Source organism: Odontomachus brunneus, unplaced genomic scaffold (genome assembly GCF_010583005.1).
Source record: "Odontomachus brunneus isolate Ranch 3 - 2012 unplaced genomic scaffold, Obru_v1 Obru_scaffold_088, whole genome shotgun sequence".
Classification (NCBI taxonomy): domain Eukaryota; kingdom Metazoa; phylum Arthropoda; class Insecta; order Hymenoptera; family Formicidae; genus Odontomachus; species Odontomachus brunneus.
In genome coordinates this window covers 232,617-240,084 of record NW_022639538.1, presented here as the reverse complement: position 1 = coordinate 240,084, position 7,468 = coordinate 232,617, and the positions used below count along the sequence as shown (strand labels likewise).

General features: G+C 33.1%; 1 protein-coding gene and 1 long non-coding RNA gene across 9 annotated transcripts in view; both read right to left on the bottom strand.

The window, feature by feature from the left end:
• Positions 1-7,468, bottom strand: part of LOC116848068 (neurexin-1) — a 399,669-nt gene that overhangs the window by 175,002 nt on the left and 217,199 nt on the right. The gene's annotated exons all lie outside the window — the stretch shown is intronic.
• The window catches only part of LOC116848071, a 20,930-nt gene that overhangs the window by 6,354 nt on the left and 7,108 nt on the right, over positions 1-7,468 (bottom strand). For all 3 annotated transcript variants that reach the window (XR_004378896.1, XR_004378898.1, XR_004378897.1), the window contains 2 exons: positions 6,513-6,904; positions 4,788-5,242 (listed from right to left, as the gene is read on the bottom strand). This is a non-coding gene — a long non-coding RNA (uncharacterized LOC116848071). The remainder of the gene's footprint in view (positions 1-4,787; positions 5,243-6,512; positions 6,905-7,468) is intronic.

Sequence of the window (7,468 nt, the reverse complement as noted above, 5' to 3'; positions counted from 1 at the left end):
TATATATATATATATATATATATATATATATATATATATATATATATATATATATATGTATTAATAACTAAAAGACTAAATGGATAGAGCGAATTTAATGGAGGGAAAGAGAACTTTCGCAATTTACTAGACTAGGACTCGAACACGGAACTGTCGCTTGCCGAATTGTCGATCTAGATCATCGCTCTACACATTGATCTATCCAGGCCCTTGAGCCTTGAGGAAACACTGTTTCCTTTAAATATTTATCTTACACTGCACTATTTACGCCTCTCTCCATAGCTCGGATAACAACGGCAAGATAATGTCTGTAACACTCGTAACAATTGAAACAAAAAAAGGAGTCTAACGTTTCATCATGTATTGTCGAAACACGATATTCCTCATTATCTTTCGCGCGAAAATTTCAAACGCCAATTTAGCAAATAATATTCTTTAACCTTTAGATTTCCGGGAAAGCCAATTTTGTGGCGTTTGAGTTTGGATTAATATAATAATATTTTTCGTGATATTTTAAATACTAATTGTATTAAAACATATATGTGTATAGCCTACGCAATGCGTAGCTGTTCGATGCCTGCTTCGCGCTTGTTCGCACTTACGTCGCCAAAACATATCCTCTAATTGTAATGCTCTATTATGTCGCCAAAATATATCCTCTAATTGTAATGCTCTATTATGCATAACATCCTGCTTTGAAAATTATCATTTAAAAGAAATTTTATCATAATTACGCAAAAAAGTCAAAATAAAAAAAATAATAAAATGCACAAAAGAATATAAATATTAAAAAATATAAAAAAGTAAAAAATTGTAAAACAAGCAAAAAAAATACAAAAATGAAATATTAAAAAACCAAACAAAAAAGACTGCATGAATCTATATGTTTATATTTATTTATGTTGTTAATATTGCACTTAGGATAAGAAATTTCATAAATCTATCCTCAGAATTGGAATCAGCGATATCAAAAAATCCCAAATACATTATTTTTGAGAAAATAAAAATTCTTTATATTTAATCGTGCGTTCCCTGCCGGGTAAACCACTTTTGTGGCCCTAGGCAAATCTCAAAATTTTGAGCCACGTATGTTATTTATACAGAAAAATTTCTAAGAAAAAAACCAATTTTTAATAAAAAATGCTGGCAGCCTAAAGGTTAATGAATTATATTGTGGTACGTTACTTAGCCCCTTTCTAAATCAATTTAGTGACGACGTCATTTTATTAAAGAAAAATATTTTCGAACGTTTTACAAAAGATTTGACTCGCTGATGTTGTGTCTGCATCTTTCGTGGAATATGAAAAAAAATGGACCTGGACAACTACTTCTTCGGGCGACCGCTTTAGATGTCACAATTAAGCTATCTAGACAATTTTAGAAAGCTCCTCAACTCCTCCTTAACTGCTACCTTATTGCAGTATGTCTTTACCATCAGATCTGCCAAAGCAGATCCAATTAGACATACTGCATACTTTTTTATCACAAATTTGATGAGCTATTTTGGGGAAATGTTTTTACAGAAATATTACACTAATTATTAAATTTATATTAATATTTAACATCAAATACAACATGTAAACATTTATGAAAGACCAATTATTGCTTTTATTGCAATTATTATAATTATTGCTGTATATTAAGGAACTTTCACAATTTACTAGACCGGGACTCGAACCCGGAGCTGTCGCTTACCGGATTGTCGATCTAGATCATCGATCTACACTGATCTATCCAGGCCCTCGAATAAATACTGTTTCATTTAGGTATTTATCTTACATTGCGCTGCTTAAACCTCTCTCCATAACCCGGATAACAATGGCAAGATCACGTCTGTGAAGCACAATCGGAACGAAGAAAATCTAGCGTTCCATTGTGTACGGTCGAAACACGATATACTTCATTATCTCTCGCGCGAAAATTTAAAACGCCGATTTAACAAATAATATTTTTTAATAAATCAGATTATGGTTAGCTCCTTTCTAAATTAATTTTGTGATATCATTTTATTAATGAAAAATACTTTCGAACGTTTTACAACAGATTTCGCTTGCTGACGTTACGTCTGCATTTTTTTGGTATACGAGAAAAAATGGACTTGGACAATTACTTCTTCGACCGCGATCGCTTTAGATATCACAATTAACCTACCAAGTTAATCTTTAAAAGCTCTCCGTATATAACTATAACTAGTGCAATATGCTCGTATCATCAAGTCTACTAAGGCAAATATGAAGAGACTAACAAATATTGCAATTTTACCCTGTAGTTATTAATGTTAGTCTTATTAAAAGCTTATCTCTACTAATACTGTTAATATGTTTATGTTAATACTGTTAATACTGTTTTTACTGCTATATGTTAAACAATATATCAGAGAAAATTTTACAATATTAATCACTTATTCTAGATTTTGTAACTTATTCTATTTTGGTATTAAATTTTCATTGGTGTCATTGTGTAACCCTATGAAGTTGTAGAAACTACATCATAACATCACAGAGGATCATAACATATTACAGAATAGTGTTCTCAATAAAATCGATAAGATTATAAAAAGAGCTTTCGCAATATACCCCTGTAAAGTCGTAGAAACAACAGAGGATCACAATATATCACAGAATGGTTTTCAATAAACTCGATGTGAGTATAAAGAAAGCTTTCGCAAATTAAACAGGACCGAAACTTGAACGCGAAACTGTCGCTTGCCGGATTATCGATCTGAATCATCAATTTATAGACCAACTTATCCAGGTCCTCGAGTAGACTCTGTTTCGTCCAGATATTTATTTTATACTGTTTACACCTGTCGCCCATAACTCGAATAACAATGGCAAGATCACGTCTGTAAAACACGTAACAATTGAAACAAACAAAGAGTCTAGCGTCCCATCGTGTATCGTCGAAATACGATATTCTTCATTATCTCTCGCGCGAAGATTTCAAACACCTATTTAACAAATAATACTCTTTAATGAATCAGTTTGTGGTACGTTGCTTCGTCTCTTTCTAAAACATTTTGATGACGACGTCATTTTATTAAAGAAAAAGAAAAAAACGTTCGAACGTTTTACAAAAGATTTGACTCGCTGATGTTGTGTCTGCATCTTTCGTGGGATATGAAAAAAAAATGAACTTGGACAACTACTTCTTCGGACAACCGCTTTAAATGTCACAATTAAGCTCCATAGTCAATTTTTGAAAGTCTCTTCAAACTTAATGCTAATGCAATATGTCCGTACTATCAGATCTGTCAAGGCAGATCCGGTTAGGCAAACATATTGCATATATAATAATTATAATATTGCTTATTACACGTACTTTTTGTTGACAGACATATTTTATTGAAACTTTATATATTAACACTAATATAACAAGCTATATACAGCAAATAAAGATATACAGAAAGAAATGGATTAGGGCAATGATAAATATCATAGCCCAATATTGACCAGCTTGGTAAGAGAGCTTTCTATTCAATTTACTAGACCGGGACTCGAACCCGGAACTGTCGTTTGCCGGATTGTTAATCTAAATCATCGATCTACACACTGATCTATCCAGGCCCACTGATTCACCGTTTTGTTTAGGTATTTATCTTACACTGTGCTGTTTACGCCTTTCTCCATAATCCGGATAACGATGGCAAGATCACGTCCGTAAATCACGTAATAATCGGACCGAAGAAAGAATCTACCGTTCCATCGTGTATTGTCGAAACACAATATTCTTTATCATCTCTCTCGCAAAAATTTCAAACCCTAATTTAAAAAATAATAGTTTTTAATGAATCACATTGTTGTACGTTGCTTAGTTCCTTTCTATATCAATTTAGTGACGACGTCATTTTATTAAAGAAAAATACTTTCGAATATTTTACAAAAGACTAGACTCGCTGACGTCATATCTGCATCTTTCGTGGGTTATGAAAAAAAAAATGGACTTGGACAATTACTTCTTCGGGCGACCGCTTTAGATGTCACAATTAAGCTATCTAAACAATTTTAGAAAGCTCTCTAATATTTATTACTAGTGCAATATGCATGTACTATCAGACCTACCAAAGTAGATCCTACAAGCGCATATTGCATTTTATTTATTTGTATTATCAACTATGAAAGAGTGTGTGTAAGACGACTAGGTGCGATGACCTAGTAATATTTATTTCTTATTTAATATTGAAAGCAGTTATATACAGCAGAACACATACACACACAATATATATCTATGATATGTTGGTGATTGTAATAAATCCTAAAATTGGAATGAGTTGGAATGTTAGAAGACTTAATGGACGGAAAGAGAGCTCTCGCCAATTTACTAAGACCGGGACTCGAACCCGGAACTGTCGCTTGCCGGATTGTCGATCTAGATCATCGATCTACACATTAATCTATCCAGGCCTTCGAGTAAACACTGTTTTGTTTAGATATTTATCTTACACTGCGCTATTTACGCCTCTCTCCATAGCTCGGATAACAACGGCAAGATCATGTCTGTAACACACGTAACACTCGAAACAAAAAAAGAGTCTAGTGTTCCATCGTGTATTGTCGAAACACGATATTGCCTATCATCTCTCTCGTGAAAATTTCAAATACCGATTTAAAAAATAATATTCTTTAATAAATCATACTGTAGTATGTTGTTTAGCTCCTTTCTAAATCAATTTAGTGACGACGCCATTTCATTAAAAAAAAATATTTTCAAATGTTTTACAAAAGACTTGACTCGCTGACGTCATGTCTGCATCTTTCGTGGGGAAAAAAAAGAACCTGGACAATTACTTCTTCGGGCGACCGCTTTAAATGTCACTATTAAGCTACCTAGTCAATTTTTGAAAGCTCTCTAAGAGATTAATTACTTACACAATATGCCTACCAAGTCGATCAGACCTACAAAGTAGATACGAAACGACAAGAGCATATTGTTTCTAATTATTGCTTAATTTTAGATTGGTCCCCTCTACCTTTTCCACAGTAATATAATATTATGTCCTAATACAAAGCAGTGTATTAACAGCAGAACGGAATTTAATAAACAGAAATATACATGTACCGAAATATATACCTCGGCACACACACAGTAATATATATATATATGAATAGACACATATACATATACTTCTCCGCATTTTTAAGAAAGGTGAAAAATTATATGCAAATGGAAGACTAAGTTTCTAATGGACGGAAAAAGAGCTTTCGCCAATTTCCTAGACCGGGACTCGAACCCGGAACTGTCGCTTGCCGGATTGTCGATCTAGATCATCGATCTACACACTGATCTATCCAGGCCCTCGAGTAAACACTGTTTTGTTTATATATTTATCTTACACTGCGCTATTTACGCCTCTCTCCATAGCTCGGATAACAACGGCAAGATCATGTCTGTAACACACGTAACACACATAACACGTAACGAAACAAAAAAAGAGTCTAGTGTTCCATCGTGTATTGTCGGAACACGGTATTGCCTATCATCTCTCTCGTGAAAATTTCAAATACCGATTTAAAAAATAATATTCTTTAATAAATCATATTGTGGTACGTTGCTTAGCTCCTTTCTAAATCAACTTAGTGACGACGTCATTTTATTAAAGAAAAATATTTTCGAACGTTTTACAAAAGACTTGACTCGCTGATGTTGTGTCTGCATCTTTCGTGGGATATGAAAACAAAATGAACTTGGACAACTACTTCTTCGGACAACCGATTTAAATGTCACAATTAAGCTATCTAGTCAATTTTTGAAAGTCTCTTTAAACTTAATGCTAATGCAATATGTCCGTACTATCAGATCTGTCAAGGCAGATTCGGTTAGGCAAACATATTGCATATATAATAATTATAATATTGCTTATTACACGTACTTTTTGTTGATAGACATATTTTATTGCAACTTTATATATTTACTTTATATAACACTAATATAACAAGCTATATATAGCAAATGAAGATATACAGAAAGAAATGGATTAGGGCAATGATAAATATCATGGCCCAATATTGACCAGCTTGGTAAGAGAGCTTTCTATTCAATTTACTAGACCGGGACTCGAACCCGGAACTGTCGTTTGCCGGATTGTTAATCTAAATCATCGATCTACACACTGATCTATCCAGGCCCACTGATTCACCGTTTTGTTTAGGTATTTATCTTACACTGTGCTGTTTACGCCTTTCTCCATAATCCGGATAACGATGGCAAGATCACGTCCGTAAATCACGTAATAATCCGACCGAAGAAAGAGTCTACCGTTCCATCGTGTATTGTCGAAACACAATATTCTTTATCATCTCTCTCGCAAAAATTTCAAACCCTAATTTAAAAAATAATAGTTTTTAATGAATCACATTGTTGTACGTTGCTTAGTTCCTTTCTATATCAATTTAGTGACGACGTCATTTTATTAAAGAAAAATACTTTCGAATATTTTACAAAAGACTAGACTCGCTGACGTCATATCTGCATCTTTCGTGGGTTATGAAAAAAAAATGGACTTGGACAATTACTTCTTCGGGCGACCGCTTTAGATGTCACAATTAAGCTATCTAGACAATTTTAGAAAGCTCTCTAATATTTCTTACTAGTGCAATATGCGTGTACTATCAGACCTACCAAAGTAGATCCTACAAGCGCATATTGCATTTTATTTATTTGCTTTATCAACTATGAAAGACTGTGTGAGACGACTAGGTGCGACGACCTAGTAATATTTATTTCTTATTTAATATTGAAAGCCGTTATATACAGCAGAACACATACACACACAATATATATCTATGATATGTTGGTGATTGTAATAAATCCTAAAATTGGAATGAGTTGGAATGTTAGAAGACTTAATGGACGGAAAGAGAGCTCTCGCAATTTACTAGACCGGGACTCGAACCCGGAACTGTCGCTTGCCGGATTGTCGATGTAGATCATCGATCTACACAGCGAGCTATCCAGGCCCTCGAATAACACTGTTTTGTTTAGGTATTTATTTTACTCTGCGCTGTTTACACTCTTATTATCCACAGTTCGGATAATAATGGCAAGATCATGTTTGTAAAACACGTTATAATCGAAACAAAGAAAGAGTCTTCCATTGATATCATGTCTACATCTTTCGTTGAATATGAAAAAAAACGGACCTGGACAATTATTTCTTCGGACAACCGATTTAGATGTCACAATTAAGCTACCAAATTTCTGAAAGCTCTCTAATGTTAACTATTAATGTAATACGCCTGTATCATCACATCTACCAAAGCAAATCCTATGAGACAAACATATTATTGCTTATTATAGAGAACATTATTGTTTATAGAAGTATTTTAACTCCATATATTAACACTTATATAATAAGCGATATACATCATATACAGCAAATAAATATATTTATAGAAAGAAATATAAACATAAAATTTAAATATATATATATATATATATATATATATATATATATATATATATATATATA